The sequence below is a fragment of the Pleurodeles waltl genome, chromosome 6 (genome assembly GCF_031143425.1).
Source record: "Pleurodeles waltl isolate 20211129_DDA chromosome 6, aPleWal1.hap1.20221129, whole genome shotgun sequence".
In the NCBI taxonomy this organism is placed as follows: domain Eukaryota; kingdom Metazoa; phylum Chordata; class Amphibia; order Caudata; family Salamandridae; genus Pleurodeles; species Pleurodeles waltl.
Genome location: NC_090445.1, coordinates 1,121,550,097 through 1,121,569,238, shown reverse-complemented (window position 1 = coordinate 1,121,569,238; position 19,142 = coordinate 1,121,550,097). Strand labels below are relative to the sequence as shown.

The 19,142-nt window shown below is 43.2% G+C and overlaps 1 protein-coding gene across 2 annotated transcripts in view; it reads left to right on the top strand.

The window, feature by feature from the left end:
• Positions 1 to 15,334: 15,334 nt before the first annotated feature.
• LOC138300661 (tyrosine-protein kinase STYK1-like) overlaps positions 15,335 to 19,142 on the top strand; it is a 380,092-nt gene continuing 376,284 nt past the window's right edge. For both annotated transcript variants that reach the window (XM_069240291.1, XM_069240290.1), the window contains exon 1: positions 15,335 to 16,044. The gene's annotated coding sequence lies outside the window, so the exon portion shown is untranslated. The remainder of the gene's footprint in view (positions 16,045 to 19,142) is intronic.

Below are 19,142 nucleotides of genomic sequence, written 5' to 3'. Positions count from 1 at the left end.
AAAGCCACTCCATGCCCCTTCCGATCATTTGTTCAGCGTTCTGCTTTCTCCCATTGTGATGCTTTTTCGTTTTTCTCTTCCTCCGTTTTTCCCATGTGAGTCTTTTGCTCGCAGCAAATGCTTGAAGCAGAAGAATAAGTGCCGGCCCTCAAAAATAAGTGCTGGTGCTCCGCACCGGAAACAACAAGCACAAATTAAGCACTGTGCGCACCTGAGACCTGTCCTGTATGGCTACATATCTGGTTTATGCCAGATTATAGTGTGGATTTGATGACGCGGAAATGAAGGTTTTACATTTATTAGTGCATAAACGTAGTGCTGCAATAATCAAGTGTGATTTTAACCGAACTAACGAAGATTGTACGGGGACAAAATGTGCCCTTAGAGTAGTTCGCCAACATTTAGAAGCGTGCTTTATATAACGTAATGTATTAGAATCGTACTAATCCGACATAACCGTATTTGCTTTTTTGAAATGTTTTAACTTAGCATAACTTTAGTGGAGGCTTCGGCCTAGTTGCCTTGTCTCACGATTTAGATGCTCGTGTTTTTCCAATGTGCTAATAAACGTGTATTTCTGCTTGAAGCTGTACTTTTCCACTGAGATCGTTCACATGCTTATCTTAAGGTTTCGTGCCAGCCTGGCATCTTCTTCTTTGCTCCAAGGTCAATCTGCAGGTGCGGACAATGGAAGCTCTGAAAGTAAGTTAATTGGTATAATATGTTGCAACTTACGTACCCGTCTCCAAGGATAATGTATGCCTAGGTAGAAGCTTGAGAACTGTTGTTTTTGATTGGACAATTTGAAGCCAACCTATGAACCCTCCAATGGAAGACCCTACTGGATTTGAACTGTTGTCTATTTAAACCTGGTGCACGAGAAGAAAGTAGCCCGATACCCGCCATTTTGCAGAACATTGCAGACATCATGGCCCATCTTGCCGACCTCATCATTTTGCCATCTTCTACGATGCCAATTGGTGTTCGATGCCATTTTGAATGAGACTTTCATGCTTTCTCTAATCGAGAGAAAGAGACTTTAAGAAATTCTTGCCCTAGAGACTTTAACTTTGATCTGTCCCTTTTGCATGAAGTAGTAGTTCATCTTGCCGCTGTGAGGCAATTGCCCCGTCCACCCTGCCCCCTTTGCCCCGTCCCATGCTGATCGAAAACGATACCTGTGAGACGAAGACTTCCTTGAATGCTGATTGAAATTGGTAAATATGAAAGGAAATTGTACAATTGCATTGTGTTTCTTTTAGGTAACCAACTGCTGATTTTTTATAAGAGCCCTAGCTAGGAGTTTTCCAAATTAATGTTGCTAAATTGTTTTTGCATGAAGTCCCACATGCTGATGCTAATTTGAGGTTAGATGAGGATTCTTTTTGATGCACGATGCAATTTGAGACCTTGTTATGCTGACTAATGTATGCAATTAGCTCATCACAGATTATAGTTTTAGTAGTTTGCGTTGCTATTATTGAATGCATTGTTATTCAAATGCTGCATAGATTGCATCTTTTCCGCCGTTATGGACAGCTATTAATGTTCATTTACATATATCATTTGGTGTTAAGACACATCTATATTGTGCTAGCTTTGTTAATATAGGGAAATAAATTCATTAACTTTGAATAAACTGGTGTGGTTATTCATGACCGAAAGGTCATGGTTCGCCGAAATGTTTTCTGGATTAATTGTTAAGTGTTATGTTGATCAGGGCATTGCTTATGTTCGTTATTGATTATTGACTAGATTAAATTGATTGATCTCAGGTGACGAGAGTCCCACTTGGTCAAAAGATTCATCGACCCAAGAGCGTCCAAATACAGGTAATTTATTAGGCTGGAACGCTCTATCAGTAGATGGTAGCAGAGGACGGTTTAGACTTTTGGGACCCCGCTCGAGAGCTATATGGTGTTGAATTAGATTTTTCTTGGGTAAAACAGATTGAGAAAATGATGATGGGCTAGGTCCCCCACGACTTTCCCGGGATCTCGGAGCTTGCGAATGGAGAGAATGGAGGTGTGAAATCGGCGTTGGCGGTACCAGTGACGGTATGAGTGAAGTTGGGGTTTTGCGCTTGCACAGGTTATTGCCCCAGATTGTTTGAAAAGGTTGCGAGGATTTTAGAGAATAGCGGAGGTGCGACTCCGAGGATTTTAGAGAATAGCGGAGGTGCGACTCCGAGTGTGAGAGTAGGGAAGTCGTCGAACTTCATGTGCATGTGGCGCTTTGTGCAGAAAAAGGTCCACGTGGTTGTTGTTGTTGAGACGGGCCCTGCGAGGTCAAGAGACTCCGGAGTAAGTTGAAAAGTGTATGAGACACTTGTTTTATGTTGTGGTCTGGTCGGTTTAATAGGTTGACCGGGCGTGGTCAACAAGTCGGTACGTGTGTTAAGGGAGTGAAAGAAAACTTTGACTTCGGGCTTTGACAAATTCTAAGTGCACTAGAATAGATCATTGACAAGTTGAGAGCAGAGTCTGCGGGTCAGATTTGCTTGCGAAAGTGGGGACCGAGAAAGATGGAATAACTGCCGAGGCTAGTGAAAAATCCCTAAGGTCCTGAAGCGATTGTGTTACCCTTCCTGTAGTAAACCGACAGATCTGTTTTATTATTCGTTTTTTTTTTGGTTGCTCGCGATACATGCCACAAGTTGTTACGAGAGGAGCTGAGTGAAGGAGGACTAGCCACGAGGCTTTGTCAGCCGCAGTGTGTGTGAGTGTGACGTCACTAGGAGCCGCGCTGGGATAGGTTGGTTGCAGAGAAGGGTCGCGCACGGATTGGACGCAGTCCGTGGGGCCCGATTGGAAGGGGAAAGGGAATCGAAGAGTATTCCGGGAATCAAAGTCACTTATTGATTACAAACTTTGTGAAATAAAAGACGAGAAAATGAAATTTTTTAAAGCATTAAAGAGTGCGATGAAGGGGGAGTCTTACATTAAAGCGAGCGTAGGAGAGGAGACGCCACCCGAAGGTACACCAGCTTACATTGTAATGGAGGAAAAAGGGGTAGCTCCGTGCCTTTGGCTAAAGCAATGGCACAAGCTGACAGAGAAACATGGGAGCGTAGCGTTCCCGATCCATGGGACAATCAATATAAGGATCCTAGAGAATTTGAGATTCGCGATGTACGACATGAAGGTACCTCCAAGGCCAGCACAGTTTGAGGCTCTAGCGATTTGGGAACTAATGGCTAGACAGCAACAGCAAAATAAGTTCGAGACCAGGATAAGAAAGGTAGAAAAGACACTAGCGGACGCTAGGTGGGATAATGCACAGAAGGTGTGGAGGTCAGACGTATTGCAGGGGATAAAATTGTTTCCCGCAATTGCTAAGGAAGAAGAGACGACAGGCAAGAAAGTTACCTGTAAGACAAACAGGAGGTGTTCCAAAGATAGAGAGGACGAGGGAAAGTTGAGAAGAGAAGAGGAGTTAGAGGATGAGGAGTTAATCATGCAATTGCTGAACGACCGTCCACCACCTTATGCAGAGAGTGGACAAGGTCCAAGTACCAGTTCTGCCCCTCTGGCACCGGTACAGAATAATGAAACTCCGAGTTCAGGAACGCCATCGGGATCTAAGGACCCGAGTTTACTGTTCACCCCGCAGATACCGCAGGTTAGGAGAATATATCCAGATGTGCTGATATTGAAAACAGCAGAAAATTATCAGCCGCAGGTCCCAAGGTACTACAGCAGTGACAACAGTACTGGAATGATCCTAGATCCAACCGTAATGGGAGTACAGAATGGTCGCAACCCAACATTGGCACAAGCTGAATCAACCCAGTTTTTGATGCCTGATAAGCAGATGCAGGGGGGAACCGCACATGCTCAGATGACGGGGAGTCAGATGGGCATGCCGGCAATGATGACCCATAGTGTGGGAATGAACATGTCTCAGAACATGGGAAATGGACAGAACGCAGATGCGATATCCCTACCCATTACTGTAGGTCCACCAGTACCTTTGTACATTCAGCCTAACTCAGGTATGAGCAGTCAAGGATCAATGGTGCAGAGTGGGATGGAAAGGAGGTGCATTCAAAACACTCCAGAGACAACTCCGATAGCGGCTCTGCCAACTGGATCTGGGTCCTTGATGGAGTTTAGTCCCATATGTGCTCAGTCAACAGTGGTGAGGTCGAGTCCCCCACTGATGATACCGCTATCATCGAACACTGAAAAGTTGCCGCAACCATCAATGGCAGTTGATGTGAATGCTACACTGATGGGGTTGAATGCGCAACAGCTGACACAGTGGTTCAACAGTCTGAATTCCACACAAAGCTCAGCCAGTGGGCAGGGAGAAGACTATCTGAATAGGGTCAGGTTGAACATGGAAGCACAAGAATTGGTGGAAGGGACTATGGGTGTGAATAGGTTAGAGTCCTACTCGGAAGAAGAGCTGAGGTATCTATGTCCCAGGATTACGAGAGAAGTGAACAAGGTACATAGAAGGTTGCAAGAAATAGCTGACAAAAACAGGGTTGAGATAGACAAGACAAAACACTTGAGCAGGAGCTATAGATTGGATTTCGGGACCATAGACTTTGAACACATGAGGTCAGCAGGCATGAAAACGCACCTTAGAGAATTGCTGCAGAGTGCCCAAGGGTGGAGGTGCTTAGACAAATGGGAAAGCAGATGGGTAAAGAGAAAGGAAAAGAAGAAAGATAATGCCCCAGAGCACAATGAGAAAAGGCCACAGAGTAGTGATGCAATAACCATGTTACCAATGAGGGAGACAGCAGGGGGAAAATTAATACATGTACCATGGCACAGAAGCGACATTCAGTCTTTTACGGATGATTTTCCCAAACTGAGAGAGAAACCGATTGAATGGTATCAACAGACTGATAGGTTTGTGAAGCTTGCAAAATGTCTTTGGGAAAACCTGAACACCCTTTTTGAGATTGTGGTTCCGGCAGATTTGTGGGAAGACTGCAAAAGGGCTGTAGGTTGGCCGACAAGTGAACCAGAGAGGGACAGGGATACGGGTGCACCATCACCTATGGTAATGAGCTTGTACTATAAGGTGATTGAGCACTTGAAGACGAAGGTTGCCGCGAAAAATGTGGATTGGCAGAAGATTGATCGAAATGCCCAAGAGGCTAAAGAGTCGATTCATGGTTACTATGAGAGGTTGTTGAAGGCGTTCAAGAACTACAGTGGCACGGAAACAATAGAGGCGAAGGACATGCTTCATTTTGTGTTTAGATTTGTGGAAGGGCTGAGACCAGAGATAAGTCAGATGATAAAGACGCATTTGATTTGTTGGCAGTCGAAACCGATTGATGAGGTGTTGAATTATGCGAAATACTGTAGCGACGAAATTGAAGTGAAACAGAAAAGGTTGAAAGAGAAAGTGATGATGATGCAACTTAAAGCAGCTCAGACAGGTCTGCAAGGGTTGCAAGGGTTCCAACAGCAGATACCGCAGCCGCAGGGAAATATGATGTTTCAGCCACAGGCGAGAGGCAGCGGCAGAGGAGGTTTTGGGAATAATGGTCCGGATTTGAACACTGTTGTGACTCCGAATGGTGTGCAGGCATTGAAAAGGGTGATGCCGTGTCACGTGTGCGGAATCGTCGGTCATTGGAAACGCGAGTGTCCGATGTTGGTGCAGGAAGGTGCAGGTGTTGGTCAGCAAAACAATGATGTCAATGCATTCCAGACAATGAGGGGACCGAAAATGAGAGGTCCAAACCCAAATTTTCAGACCATAAATCAGCTGCAGGGATTACAGCCCATGCAGCCGCAGCAGATGCAGATGCCCCGTATGCAGATGACGCAAATGTAGCCAATGCAACAGCAGTTTCCCATGGTACCTAATCAGCTAATGCAAATACCTTTGGCACCAATGAGTCAGCAGCAAGTGATGGTTCCTCCACAGGTCTCGGTCAGGTGATGAGTACAAATGGCACAGTACAACAGTTCCCATTACACAGTGAGAATGGAATAAACAATGTATGGGAGAGTGAAAGTTCAGATGAGGAGGGAAATTGTGTGCTTGCAGCATCCTTGGAAGTTGATCAAAAGGGTCCATATGTGGAGGGAAGAGTTATGGGTCATAGTGTTTCATTCTTGGTCGACACAGGAGCCACACGTTCAACTGTTAGGAGCATTGAAGTACCAAATTTGCCACTCTCAGGGAAAACAGTTCAAGTGGTGGGAGTAGCAAACAGGCACCTGACGAACCCAATAACAGATCCAGTACCAGTCAGCATTGGTAACTATCAAGGGTTACATAAATTTGTGGTATGTGACTCAAGCCCAATAGCACTGTTAGGGAGAGACCTATTGTGCAAATTGGGATGTTCGATTATGTGTTCGAACGATGGAATTAGAATTCAGACGAGCAGTGATGGGGAAGAAGAGGACAGTGTAGAAGGGGATGAGATGGAAACTGTCGATGAAGAGTATCCTCTGATTAACCTTTTCCCGATGATAACTGAAGAAGATATTCCAGCTGAATTACGGGAAACAGTCGGAAAGGAAGTGTGGGATATGACAGGAAAAGAGGTGGGATTGATGAAAGGAGTGGAACCAGTGAAAGTGACTGTAAAACCCAATGTAACCTTTCCTCAGACCCCACAATACCACATGGCACAAGACACCCTCATGAAAGTTGCCCAACTCATTGACGAGTTTGTAAAACAGGGAGTACTGAAAGAAGTGTTAAGCAGTCCATGTAATTCACCAATCATGGGACTAATAAAGCCAAGTGGAAAGGTCCGAATAGTGCAGGACTTGAGGAAAATAAATGACATTATAGTTAAATGTTGCCCTGTCGTACCGAATCCAGCTGTGATAATGTTTCAAGTCCCCTGCGATGCCGAGTGGTTCTCAGTCATTGACTTGTCACAAGCATTCTTTTCGGTGCCTCTTCATGAGGACAGCCAATTTCTCTTTTGTTTCAAATTCTTAGACAGAGTTTACAGTTGGTGTTGAATTCCTCAAGGGTTTTCTGAGTCACCGTCAATATTCAATCAGATTCTAAAGAAAGACTTGGAAGCATTAGAATTGCCATTCGAGTCAACCCTAGTACAATACATAGATGACTTACTGATTGCATCTAAGACCGAAAGTGGCTGCACAGCCGATACCATTGTTCTACTGAACCATTTGGGAAGGAATGGACACAAGGTGTCTCCTTCCAAGTTGCAGTTCTGTCAGAAGAAAGTAAAATACTTGGGTCATCAAATAGAGAAAGGGTCAAGGAGAATAATGAAGGAAAGAATAACAAGTGTACTTCAAATGAGTCCACCAAAGACAAGGAAGGAGGTGAGGAAGTTTTTGGGAATGGTGAGCTACTGTCGCCAGTGGATTCCCAACTTCTCAACTCTAGCCAAGCCTTTACTGAAACTGACCCAGAAGGATGCCTTGGATCAAATTGAGCTGAAAGGAGATGAGATGGATGCTTTTATTGAATTGAAAGAATGCATGTGCAGGGCTCCAGCTTTAGGTATGCCTGATTACACAAAGCCTTTCACATTGTTTTGTCATGAACGTGATGCATGTTCTTTGTCTGTCTTGACCCAAGCCCATGGTGGCATAAACAGACCAGTAGCGTATTTTTCAGCTACTTTGGATCCGGTCGCAGCAGCACTTCCAGGGTGTTTGCGCGCCGTAGCAGCAGTTGGTATCAGCCTCACTCAGAGTGAAGGAATAGTGATGGGACACCCAGTAACAGTCATGGTCCCTCACTCAGTCGAGATACTATTGACCCGCTCCCGAACGCAACACATGACTGGAGCAAGACTCACAAGATATGAGACAATAATTCTGGGCTCACCGAATGTGCAGCTGAAAAGGTGCACTACGTTGAATCCAGCAACCTTGCTTCCTGGCGAAAATGCTGAAATTGAGAACGCTGAAGACGTCGAGCATGACTGCCTTCAGGTGACTGAATTTTGCACAAAACCTCGACCTGACATTAAGGATACTAAGCTTGATGAAAATGACCAAATTGTTTTTGTTGATGGTTCATGTCTAAGAGATGGGATGGGAATTTTGAAAGCAGGATATGCTGTATGTACTGTAACAGGTGTCTTGGAAGCATCCTGGCTCCAAGGAGTTTATTCCGCACAAGTAGCAGAGCTTGTAGCCCTTACAAGAGCATGCCAATTGTCTACATTGATGAAAGTTACCATTTACACTGATAGTCAGTACAGGTTTGGAATTGTGCACGACTTTGGGCAACTATGGTCACAGAGAGGTTTCCTGACTTCTTCAGGGTCCCCAGTGAAAAACGGGGAGAGAATAAGGGAATTGTTACACGCCATTCAAATGCCAGCCGAAATTGCAGTGGTAAAGTGTAGTGCTCATACAAAAGGACAGGACTATGTTTCTCTGGGAAATGCATATGCGGATCAAGTCGCAAGATTTTGTGCCTTGAACTGTATATTGCTCAGGGATGAATGGAATTTGATAAGCGAACCAGAACTCGAACCAGCTGAAGCATTTGCCTTGAAGGTCGTGGATACAATGGATGAACTAAAAGCATTACAGAATAGCGTCAGGGAGGATGAAAGAGATTCCTGGATTAAGTCACAATGTACAAAGAGACCAGATGAGTTATGGGTTTCAAATGAGGGAAATTTTGTTTTGCCAAATAGTCTCTTATCGCAGCTAGCGCGGTTCTATCATGGGCAGGCTCACCTAGGGAGAGATGCCATGATAAGATTGTTCAAAACTGATTGGTTTAACCCCAGATTCCGTCAAGCTGCAGAAGCAGTTTGCCATCGATGTGTCATTTGTCAGCAGATGAACCCAGGGAAGGGAACGGTTGTGAACGCGAGCCACATTGGTAGGGCGAGTGGCCCGTTCAGCAGAATGCAGATGGACTTTATTGAGATGCCTGTGCATGGAGGTCTGAAGTATGTGTTGGTGATTGTGTGCATTTTTAGTCACTGGATTGAAGCATACCCCACACGTAAAAATGACAGCCTTACAGTTGCAAAACCATTGTTGAGGGAGTTGATACCACGTTTCGGATTCCCGATCTCTTTAGAATCAGATAGAGGAAGTCACTTCAATAACGAGGTGATAAAGTTACTTTGCGCAGCGCTGAACATTGAGCAAAAACTGCATTGTAGCTATCGCCCTGAAGCCTCAGGACTGGTGGAGCAGATGAATGGTACACTGAAATCAAGAATGGCGAAAGTATGTGCATCGACAAATTTGAAATGGCCTGACGCATTGCCTTTGGTGTTAATGTCAATGAGAAACACCCCTGACAGAAAGACTGGATTGTCCCCGCACGAAATTCTCATGGGCAGGGCCATGAGACTTCCTGCAGTTCCCGCAAACGCGCTTTTGAATATTACAGATGATATGGTGTTAGACTACTGCAAAGGTCTGGCTGACGTGGTTCGCTCTTTCTCTCACCAGGTGGAAGCAACCACCTTGCCACCGATCCAAGGTCCTGGACACACACTGAAAGCAGGTGACTGGGTCGTGATAAAGAAGCACGTGAGGAAGCCGTGTCTGGAACCCCGTTGGAAAGGCCCTTTCTAAGTGATCCTGACGACCACTACCGCTGTGAAGTGTGCGGGAGTTCCCAACTGGATTCACGCCAGTCATACAAAGAAAGTGTTGTGTCCCACAGATGAGGAAGTTGAAGCGCTGAAACTGCCAGTTTCTGATAACAAAGTGCTGAGCGCTGAGACAGAGCAAAACAGAACTAGAAGCGAACAGGCAGAAACAGGAGAGAGAGAGATATTCTCTGAGGACGAAACGACCGATTCACTTGGGGAAGACCAAGGAGAAACCTCAGACAGCGACGAAGCAGCTGAAGGTGACAAAGAGCCTGAAGCAGCTGAGGGTAGCAAAGAGCCTGAAGCAGCTGAAGGTGACAAAGAGCCTGAAGCAGCTGAAAGTGATAAAGAGCCTGACGAAAGTAACAGTGACGTAGGGCTCGAAAGAGGTGAAGAAGCAGGAGAGCCTGATCAGAGGAGGGCTTTCCCAGAAGCATGCGATACAGAAAAAGAAAAAGAGAACCTGATTGATTCCCCAGAAGGAGGGGACAAGGCGGAACAGAACGAAACTGTTCAAGCTTCCACAGAAGAGATCGCAGGTCCATCAAGTGGACACGGTGCAAAGAGGAGACTAAGTATATCACCAATAAAACTAAGAACTAGAGAAAAATTGAACGACAGAGAAAGGCCAAAAGTGAAAGAGAAAAGAAAGGAAGTGTCTGTCGTGGCACCGACATCAAGTGAAGGAAAAGACTTGGCCAAAGAGGAAAGTACCAGCGAAGCAGAATCAAAGAGAGATGCAAAATTGAAAAGGAAAAGGATACCAAACAGGAGATATTCTGGTCCAGAATGGGCATATGCAGTCAATGACGATTGGACTGACGAATTTGTATCTCTAAGCCTCGAGAACGAAGAAGAAGAGATACCAATAGAAAAGAAAAGTTTTATGGACACTGTTGATCGAAAGGGTGATAAATGACATTGCTTGCTACAATCTAAACCGGATGAGACATCTGCTGAACTGATAAAAGACTGAGTTATTGATTGAACTTTGAAAAAAAAAAAAAAAAAAAAAAAGGACTGAGTTATTGCCGAATTGAGACAAGTGCTGCTAACCGATAAGTGACTGGGCTCCTGAAGAAAACTGTGTGAACATTGCGCTTGTTCAGCTTTGTAACTAAATTGCTAAATAGTTTCTTTATAAGTGCTTCTAGCTCTCTGATTCTATACAGATCATGGCTACACACAACAAGAGAGTGAAATATTGTAAATATGCGTGTATAGGCTTGATAACTGCATGTGTACTAATAATAATGGCAATAGTGCTTGCTACACGTGGAAAGGGTGAGAATGAGAAAATTGATGCTTCTACTTTTGCTCCTGTTACTGTCACTGAACTAACCGCATTGAAAAGACTAGAATTAGACGAGAGACACTTGCACGATAAGGAGCTTTCGTATAATGTTTTCTATCGCCTACTAACAGAATATGTTGAGACTATGGACGCGAAAGATTGTTATGTGTGTACACAGATACCGACATCGGTAAAGGAAGGGGTGACTTATCACCACATGCCTCTTACATACGGGATTACATGTAGTATAGTAACTTCTAGATTTTATGGTCAGACTAACATACAGTATTTTTATTCAAATTATGATGTTACCTTTGCATATGTTCCTATAATAACACAGCTAAGCCAGATTGCTAAAGATTGGGATGCTAAAATAATGAGGGAATTTTTCGAGCCAATGCAACCTTTTGAAACAGCTCACGCACATAGGGAAAACCTTACATGCTCACTCACTGCAGTAGAAATAAGCTTTTTAGATCGCACAGATGATAGAAGAGCACAAATGAATGCGAAATTAGAAAAAGAGCTAAGTAAGAGGACTTCAGTAGATAATTATGCTTTTGCCGCAATAAAAACACAAGGAAGAATAGCTTTAGATGCTTGGCATGTAGGGAAATTTTGTATATATCGTGGTGAATCTTATTATGATAACATTTTCGTAGGAGCGAGTGAATGTAAACATACGTTTATCTTTAAAGCCAAATGGACATTCATGATGAACGGACTTGACCCTGTCATACCTGGTGTATATTACATTTGTGGGCATAATGCCTATTATCGTCTTCCAAAAGGGTGGTGGGGGAGATGTTATTTGGGTATAGTGTTCCCAAAGGTTTATCAACTGGATGACCTATCAATGATTCCAAAGACGTCTGGATCCCATTGTATCCAGAAAAGAGAGACCGCAGCTGCTGTGGTAGGAGATATATTTGGAGCCATGATTCCTTCACTAGGAGTTGTGTTGAATTGCATCAAAATAAGAAAGTTGTCTACTATAGTGGATAACATGTTGACAAAGTTTTCAGGTGCTATGATCCTGATGGATGCTGAACTTGCAGCAGAAAGAGCTATGACTCTTCAAAACAGGCTTGCCCTAGACATTCTTTTAGCAAAGGATGGCGGCGTTTGCAAAATGCTTGGTGCGCGTCACTGTTGCACGTATATACCGGACAACAGTGTGAAGATTAAAACAATGCTTGCTAATCTAACAAAAGAGAGTGCAGACTTGAAGGAATTGAAAGAACCAGGAGTTTGGGAGAAGGTTGGAAAGGGAATTGCTTCAGTGGGAAATTGGCTTGGTGGCATTTGGAATGGAATATTACTCAAAATAATACAGGGAATACTAATAGTACTAATTTGCATCTTTGGGATTTGGGGAATAAAAAGGGGAATACTAATGATAATGGAAAGAATTAAGAGAAGGAAGGAAGAGAAAATGATGAAAAGAATGGCAGAAGAATACAAAGCAAGAACAAGGGGAACTAAAAGGAAAAGAGAACTGACAGAATTTTAATGGAATAAAATTTGTGGGAATAGTTTTGTGTGATGACAAGTAGTCATCAGAGGAGGGATTGATGACGCGGAAATGAAGGTTTTACATTTATTAGTGCATAAACGTAGTGCTGCAATAATCAAGTGTGATTTTAACCGAACTAACGAAGATTGTACGGGGACAAAATGTGCCCTTAGAGTAGTTCGCCAACATTTAGAAGCGTGCTTTATATAACGTAATGTATTAGAATCGTACTAATCCGACATAACCGTATTTGCTTGTTTGAAATGTTTTAACTTAGCATAACTTTAGTGGAGGCTTCGGCCTAGTTGCCTTGTCTCACGATTTAGATGCTCGTGTTTTTCCAATGTGCTAATAAACGTGTATTTCTGCTTGAAGCTGTACTTTTCCACTGAGATCGTTCACATGCTTATCTTAAGGTTTCGTGCCAGCCTGGCATCTTCTTCTTTGCTCCAAGGTCAATCTGCAGGTGCGGACAATGGAAGCTCTGAAAGTAAGTTAATTGGTATAATATGTTGCAACTTACGTACCCGTCTCCAAGGATAATGTATGCCTAGGTAGAAGCTTGAGAACTGTTGTTTTTGATTGGACAATTTGAAGCCAACCTATGAACCCTCCAATGGAAGACCCTACTGGATTTGAACTGTTGTCTATTTAAACCTGGTGCACGAGAAGAAAGTAGCCCGATACCCGCCATTTTGCAGAACATTGCAGACATCATGGCCCATCTTGCCGACCTCATCATTTTGCCATCTTCTACGATGCCAATTGGTGTTCGATGCCATTTTGAATGAGACTTTCATGCTTTCTCTAATCGAGAGAAAGAGACTTTAAGAAATTCTTGCCCTAGAGACTTTAACTTTGATCTGTCCCTTTTGCATGAAGTAGTAGTTCATCTTGCCGCTGTGAGGCAATTGCCCCGTCCACCCTGCCCCCTTTGCCCCGTCCCATGCTGATCGAAAACGATACCTGTGAGACGAAGACTTCCTTGAATGCTGATTGAAATTGGTAAATATGAAAGGAAATTGTACAATTGCATTGTGTTTCTTTTAAGTAACCAACTGCTGATTTTTGATAAGAGCCCTAGCTAGGAGTTTTCCAAATTAATGTTGCTAAATTGTTTTTGCATGAAGTCCCACATGCTGATGCTAATTTGAGATTAGATGAGGATTCTTTTTGATGCAAGATGCAATTTGAGACCTTGTTATGCTGACTAATGTATGCAATTAGCTCATCACAGATTATAGTTTTAGTAGTTTGCGTTGCTATTATTGAATGCATTGTTATTCAAATGCTGCATGGATTGCATCTTTTCCGCCGTTATGGACAGCTATTAATGTTCATTTACATATATCATTTGGTGTTAAGACACATCTATATTGTGCTAGCTTTGTTAATATAGGGAAATAAATTCATTAACTTTGAATAAACTGGTGTGGTTATTCATGACCGAAAGGTCATGGTTCGCCGAAATGTTTTCTGGATTAATTGTTAAGTGTTATGTTGATCAGGGCATTGCTTATGTTCGTTATTGATTATTGACTAGATTAAATTGATTGATCTCGGGTGAAGAGAGTCCCACTTGGTCAAAAGATTCATCGACCCAAGAGCGTCCAAATACAGGTAATTTATTAGGCTGGAACGCTCTATCAGATTTGAGAGACTTTATAGATAAATCTTAGAGAGGAGTCTGGCTTCCCAGGCTGGACTTTGTAAAACAGTCTTTATATTCTATGAACTTTCACGAGTATTGGTCGCCCCAAGACCATTCCATTTCTAGTGGGATCTTAATGAGGCTAAATTATCCACCCAGGTAGGAGTGGGGCAACTCACTGAATGTTTCATGGGGTTCAAGTCGACCCTTTATTTAAAAAACTATATGAATGATATTGACCCCCTTTTACAAAAGCCCTCTACGTTAGGTTCAGACTGGGTACTTTACCGCTCATCACCTTGACTGCTAAATGGAATGGCCAGCAAGGAGGTAGTAAAATCTGTCCCGGGTGTAAGAGTGCTGAAGAATCTGATGCTCGCCTAGTGTTTTTTTGCCGGAGGTACTCCAAGCAGCGTAGCCGATGGACCATCCCTCTGTGCCGCCTCCTAGGTGTTGTCCAGCATAGGGTAGCATTAACCATGCATCCGGTCATTGTTTTTCCGTTGCTACATACCTGTAGTGCATTTGGCCAGTAACCCAACTATCACCTCGCTCTTGCATATAGGCAATCTTTTCCCCTGTGTATATTATGTCTTTTTCGAATTTAGAACTTGTGTTTTTAATTTTATTGACTGCTGGAGCACTCGCGCTTTACTTAATTAGGTCTATTACGAGGTAGTTTGGGGGATGTCGCCCCTTACCCATATCACGGAAATTAATGCATTTGACGAACCCAAGGTTAAACCTCTATATGCCCAGTGGTATCTGTAGTATGTTGGCATTGAGGAATGTCGTTACTCATGAGGATCTTTTTTTAAAGCCATTCTTCTCGCTCTTCATTTCTGTGGTATCTGTATCTTTTATATTGAATTGTGTTTTATTTTAAATCTTTATGACACTTTTATGGCCATTGGCCGAAATAAAGTACTTACAAACAAACTGACTGAATAGGAGATATTTGTTTTTGCTTTAAAGGGGGCGCCTGTAGAGTCGTAGCTGTTAATGGTGCAGCAGGTGCAGTGCCACCGGGTGCTAGGGACATGAGGTTGTTTTTTTTTTACCTTTCCAGAGGGCGGTGTGGTGGGGGGCAAGGGAGGGCTCGTCCTTGCTTGCATTTCGGCTCGTACATCACTGCGAGGCTAGATGGGTACATTATGGTTTGCCCTGCAATAACCTTGCGGTGTCGTCGCTGCAAACGTGGCTCCACTCCAACTAGAGAAAGCAAAGCCAAGTGAGATAGGGAACCTGATCAGGAAGACGCAGATAAGGGTCATGGAAGCCGGGAGAGTCAAAGTACATCAGGAGGGCCACCCGTCTCTAGTCACATCACCTGAAGGGGGTCACAGGGTAACAAACTAACACGGGAGGAGGCGGAACCACAAAGCAGGCAGGGCAGCAGCACATGGAAACAGAGCTCCGTGCCACTCTCCCTCCCCTCCTCTGCTCACTAACGTCTCTGGGGCTAACGATGGACACCGCTGTGTGAACCAACACTACTAGCTCGGCACAAGGACACAAAAATACTCCGACTAGTCAACTCAGAAGCGCTGGGAGCCTCGTCCGGGGCATGGGGAGCTATACGGAGTCTACTACCACCACCAAGGGGTGATTACATTCCCGTTGGCGACGCGGAAGTATTCGCCGGTTGGAAAAAAAACAAGGACAATAAAGTGGTGCGACTTTTGAATTAAGTGAAGGAGAATTTCTGTGTGCCGGGTGTCCCAGACACCTCCAGGAGGCTGTACTTAGTCAAACACCGTTCCTGTTTACACAAGTGTGTTAGCGAGCTACCTTAGTGACAGGGTTTATGAGCGTGCGCGCTTCCTAGGGATAGGGTATCTACAGGGAAGGCATTAGCACCATAGATTCTCACACCTGTCCACCTTTGGGAGCAGCTACTCGGTCTCCTGTTCGACACATGACTTGCTGGCGGCCTGGAACTATCTGTAGCTTCTTCCGGTCTCCTTCTTATGGAAAGCACATCGTATCGGTCGACCAAGAGCAGCGTGACTATTACAGCCCAGCATTTAGGTAACCAGGTAAGTGGGAAAAAGTTATATTTTGTTTCATCATCACAGAGATTTTCTTAGATTAAACATTTCCCCTAACAATGCTGGGATAGGTTCCAAGACGAGCTAGTGGTCGTTGCCTACAGTGTTTTGTTCAAGATTTGTTTTTCCTCTCCAATATTTTACAATGCAAATGCCTGTCAGTCCTTTGGCGCTCTCCTTTGATGAGACGATCTGTAGACTGCATTTTGCCACAGCATCCTTTTTTGCTTGAATAGAATGATGGTATAGATTCAACAAAGAGCCAAATTCATTGTAGTTGAAGTGACATCCCTAACCTTTTGACTTTCAGTGACGTCGTTTGGCTGCCCGCTAGTTCAATCCTGAGGCCAACCCTGAGCTCTTCAGTACCCTTACATTTGCTGTAACTAGGTAATGAGCAGAACGTATTCTATGGGGAAATGACTGGGCCCTGTTTACTTGCTTTCCCTTCCCCTCTCCTCATGACCTTTGAGAGAAGGGGTGTACCCTGGCAGAGGCTTTGGTTGCAAAGGGTAAACCAGGGATAGTAGATGCTACTACTAGTTGAGGTCCGTGTTTATTTCGTTTGGGAGGTTGGGTGCAGATTTGTACTTTGAAGATGTTTCCCTCTGTGTGACTGTAGTGATTCTATGGCATTGGGGCCTGGAATGGAAGCACCGCTGCTTGGAGAGAGTATGGCTCTATGGTCTTTTGTCCTAGTCTAGGCCTATATCATTATCACTTTAGGGTGTTAAGGAGGGTTCTTAAGCTAGGACTGCTCGTGTTACATCTGCTTAACTGGAATATGCCAATGGTTTGTACCTGGGTCATGCTAGTATGTTGGTGAACTGTTGTAAAGTATACAAAATAGCATGTCACACCCAGATTTAGGCCGATGCATTGCTCACAAATGCCCACCACTTTTTCACTGATCAGACATTTCAGATCAACCAATAGTCTGCCTTCAAGTAAATGTTTTCTGTTCACACATGGAAAACACCAGAACAGAAGAACATTATTTTTTTCTACTCAGAGAATTGCTGAGGGTTGAAAACCATTTTAGGTTCAGAAAAATCTGCTGATGTGTTTGGAGAACTGATATGATAATAATATATTGTGCCATAATTCATGTAGCGTAACTAAATCCCCTACTTAAACTGGGGTTTACTCACATTTACCTGCCACAAAAGCTTTGTAGATATCTGGCACTGTCAACGAAGACATAGCCTTATTTGTTTGTGAATTTCAGATTGATTATATTCAAATTATAAAATGAGTGTGTTTTTTTAAATCAACTGCCCGTTACAAGTCATTTATAAATTAGTATTCAATATTTTTGTTTAAAGTCAGAAATGGCAGTGATTTCGTGTGTCCATTTCAAATAGTGGGCAACATTGTGTAATATTCCTACAATTTGTTATGTGGACCGGACATATCACAAAAGTTGGCGAAAATTGGCTTACATCAACTGGCCGCGTGACATTAGCATGCACTAGGTTTAATAAATTATACTTGTATAGAGGTTTTGTTTTATTTACTCTGCACCTCTTACTTCTCAGAGGGTATCTGAGGGCGTGGGATATTGAACCATGGTAATTGCGCTACAATCTAATCATTAGAAGTGAGTCAGGGCAAAAATGCTAGTTCATTATATAATGTAGCATAATGATACGTGTCTTATACTTTGAAGCCTGATAAGCTTATTATGAAGTCTAACGTCCTAAGTGAGGCACTTTCACTTGTTAGCAAAACACACATCAAGGTGTGATGTGTTTCCAAAATACCGAGTTTTTAATAGCGACCTGAAAATATATTGACTCCACAGTGGCAACTAACAGCACGTCACTAAGATAAGTTATTGTGAAGTTAGAAGAATAAAGGCCTGACATAGAGTTTGGCGGATGGGGCTACTCCGTCACAAACGTGACGTATATCCTGTCCGCCATAATACAACATCCGTAGGATATAATGGAATCTTAATATGGCGGACAGGATATCTGTCACATTTGTGATAGTGTAACCCCATCCACCAAACTCTAAATAAGGAATTAAGTCTAAATGGCCTTGATGATACAGTGCTAGTCGATATGGTGGAGTCCGTATTTCTGTCCTCGATATAGATATACGTAACCTAAGGTTCATCCACACAAAGAGCTTTTAAAACCTGGGTGGGTAGATAGTGGAGACTTCTTGAGCCTGCAAACAATGTACAGGTTTGAGGCTCATCAGCCTCTCCCAATGATACATATGAATAAACCATAGATTAACGTGTGTACAATTGCTAGGAACTTGCACTTGATTTTGGCCCTACCAGACAGTGAATGAACGTGGAAAGCTTTACAAATCAGTTCTAAAAAGTTTAGTTTTTATATGTTGTAACTGAAAATTCGTTACTTAAGCCATAGCACAAACATATCTCAATCATGCATTCCCAGATACATATGTTCTCCATGTAGAACATGCACAGTCTTATCTCTCACTATGCAGTATCACTTTGATTAAGACTGAAAGATGTATCAGGAATTGTAATAAATATATTTGTTGTACTACTACAATGACCATAATGCACTGGTATGGGGTACTGAGCCAAAAAAATGATATAATGAAGTTGCAAAAGATAAACTGTAAGGCATATAACTACATGGTTAGTAAATGAAATTTGAACTGGGGTGCCACTACACAACTTTATGGCGTGTGCTTCTCTCAGGGTCAGGCAAAATGTGCCCTAATTGCTGTCTCCGCATACCATTAGTTGGAGACACTGCGTTACCGAGGCGTTATGCAACCAAAAGGGGAAACTCCTTTTTAGTGGCTCAGTAGGAACCTAATTTCAAAACATCTTAGGCTAGTATACTCTAGTCAAAATCTCTTTATAATTTCTCCACTCATTCACTATCAGCGTCAACATTAATACATCTCCTCTTTCACACGATTACCGAATCATACATCGAGTTACCTCAACAACCTACCGAGTCAGCAACCTGATAGGCACCTCTTTCTCTCAGTCCGGTCACACAGTTAATTACCCTAAACGGCCAATAAAGCTTTGGAATTTTTCAAGGCAAACAAATAAACAAAGTATATACATCGCTACGCAATATAATTGG